This window comes from Vombatus ursinus, unplaced genomic scaffold (genome assembly GCF_900497805.2).
Source record: "Vombatus ursinus unplaced genomic scaffold, bare-nosed wombat genome assembly UNPS02014805.1, whole genome shotgun sequence".
NCBI classification, from domain to species: Eukaryota; Metazoa; Chordata; class Mammalia; order Diprotodontia; family Vombatidae; genus Vombatus; species Vombatus ursinus.
Genome location: NW_020954583.1, coordinates 9,510,879 through 9,514,110, shown reverse-complemented (window position 1 = coordinate 9,514,110; position 3,232 = coordinate 9,510,879).

Genomic DNA, 3,232 nt, shown 5'->3' with positions numbered 1-3,232 from the left:
TTTATTGCACCATGACCTGGAAAGGATGCATTTAATATTGCTGCCTTTTTACATTGGATTGTGAGGTTTTTATGCCCTAGTAAATGGTTTTATTTTTTGTGTAGGTGCCATGTACCACCGGAAAAAAAAAAGGATACTCCTTTCTATCACCATCCAATTTTCTCCAGAGGTCAATAATATCTAACATTTCTAAAATTCTGTTCAACTATTAACTTCTTTCTTGTTTTTTTTTTCATTTGTAGTTAGATTTATCTACTTCAGAGAGAAAGAAGTTGAGGTCCCCCACTAGTATAGTTTGTTGTCTATTTCTTCCTGTAACTCACTGATTTTCTCCTCTAAGATTTTGGATGCTATACCCCTTGGTGAATATATGTTTAGTAATGATATTACTTCATTGTCTATGGTGCCTTTTAGCAGGATGTAGTTTCCTTCCTTGTCTCTTTTGATAAGATCTATTTTTGCTTTTGCTTTGTCTGAGATCAGGATTGTTACACTTGCTTTTTTTAAAAATTCAGCTGAAACATAACATATTCTACTCCAGCCTTTTACCTTTACTTGTATGTATGCCTCTGTTTCAAATGTGTTTCTTGTAAACAACACATTGTAGGATTATGGCTTTTAATTCATTCTGCTACCAGTCTCCATCTTGTGGGAGAGTTCATCCCATTTATGTTCACATTTTTTATTACTATCTATGTCTTTCTCTCCATCCTATTCCTCCCTCCCTCATTTATGCTTTTTTTTCTCCTTTTCTCCCTTTTACTCCTCACTAGACTTTTGATTTTGACCATTGCCTCCCTCAATCTGCTCTCCCTTCTATTAACCCCTTCCCTTTTCTTTTCTTTTTCCCTTACTACTTCTTCCCTCCCTTCTATCACCCTTTCCCTTTTCTTTCACCTATCCCCTCCTACTGCCTATATGGCAAGCTAAATTTCTATATCTAACTGAGTGTGTCATTCCCTTCTTGAGCCAATTCTGATAAAAGTAAAGTTCAAACAATGCTCATCTTCCCTCCTTTTTTTCCCTCTACTGTAATATGTCTTTGTGACTCTTCATGGGTTGTAATTTACCTTTTTCTGCCTCTTCCTTTCCTCTTCTCCCATTACAATTCATTTTTAACACTTTATTAGTTTTTTCCTATCATCACATTGAAGTAAACTTAAATAAACCCCCTCTTTCTATGTATATCTGTTCTAAATGCCATAATAAGATATAGATCTCAAAAGTTATAAGTATCACCTTCTGAAGTAGGATGTAAACAGTTTACCCTTATTGAAAAGTATGTTATTTTTCCCCCTTTCCTGTGCACTTTTCTATGTCTCTCTTAAGTCTTGAATTTGAAGATCAAATTTTCCACTGAGCTCTGGTCTTTTCATTGGGAAAGTCTAGAAGTCCCCTATTTCATTGAATGTCCACCTCCTACCCTAAAAGATTATGCTCAGTTTTGCTGGGTAGTTGATCCTTGGTTGTAATCAAAGCTACATTGCCTTACAGAATATCATATTCCAAGCCCTCCAATATTTTAATATAGATGTTGCAAAGTCTTGTGTAATCCTAAGTGTGGTTCCACAATATTTGAATTGTTTCTTTCTGGCTGCTTATGGGATTTTCTCTTTGACCCAATAATCTGGAATTTGACTACAATATTCTTTGGCTTTTTCAATTTGGGATCTCTTTTATGAAGTGATTGATGGATTCTTTCCATTTCTATTTTACCCTCTGGTTCTATAATATGAGGGTAGTTTTGCTTGATGATCTACTGAAAGTTGCTATCCAGGCTCTTTTTTTGATCATGGTTTTCAGGTGGACCAATGATTTTTTAATTGTCTCTCCTATATCTATTTTCCAGGTCAATATTTTCCAAAGAAGTATTTTACATTTTCCACTATTTTTTTCATTCTTTTCCTTTTATTTGACTCATTCTTGAAGTCTCATAGAGTCATTAGCTTCCAATTTCCCAGTTCTAATTTTTAATGAATTAGTTTCTTCAGTTAGCTTTTGTACCTCCTTTTCCATTTGGCCCATTTTACTTTTCAGTGAGTTGTTTTCTTCAGTGTACTTTTTTTTTGTTCTGACTTTGTACACTGTATTTTTAAAAGAATTATTCAATTTTGCTTCTACCTCCTTTATTTGATTTTTAAAAATCGTTCTTGACTTCTTCCAAGAAGGTATTTTAGGCTTGAGACTAGTTCATACTCCACTCTGAGGTTTCAGATAAGGGTATATTGACAATGTTATCCTCTCCTGTATTTGAGTTTTAATCTTTCCTGTCCCAAGATACATCTCTATGGTCACTGTCTTTCTATGTTACTTTTTGCTTACATTGTTTGACTTTTTCTAGTATTTAAAGTTGGTCTCTTCTTCTGGGGCCCAGGTGGCACTGTCCCAGGCTTCTTTTTTTTATTAATTTATTTTGATTTATCAATAATCACTTCCATATGCTTTTGAGTTTAAAATTTTTCTGCCCTTTCCTCCTCACCACTCTTCCCAAGATAGCACACAATCTGATATAGGCTATATATGTACATTCCAATTAAACATATTTTCACATTAGTGATGTTGCAAGTAAAAATTTAAACCAATTGGAGGAACCACCAGAAAGAGCTAACAAAACTGAACAGAAGATAAAAAAATAGCAATTCAACTTCCATAGTTCTTTCTTTGGATGTGGATAGCATTTTCCATCATGAGGCCTTTGGACATGTCTTAGATCCATGCATTGCTGGGAAGGGTTAAGTTTATCAATATTAGTCATCACACAATGTGACTGTTATTTTGTACAACATTCTCTTGGTTCTGCTCACTTCACTCAGCATCAGATCATACGAGTCTTTCCAGGTTTTTCTGAAGTCAGCATTGTTCATCATTTCTTATAGCACAACAGTATTTCATTACACTTATATACCATAACTTCCTCAGCCATTCCCCAATTGATTGGCATCCTCTCAATTTCCAATTCTTTGGCACCACAAAAAGAGCTGCTATAAATATCTTTGTACATGTGGGTCCTTTTCCCATTTGCAAGGTCTTTTTGGGATATAGCCCTAGAAGTGCTATTGCTGAGTGAAATGTATGCACATTTTTATAGCCCTTTGGGCATAGTTCGAAATTGCTCTCCAAAATGTTTAGATCATTTCACGACTCCATCAACAATGCATTAGTGTTCCAATTTTCCCACACCCTCTCCAACATTTATCATTTTCCTGTTTTGTCATGTTGGCCATTCTGATAG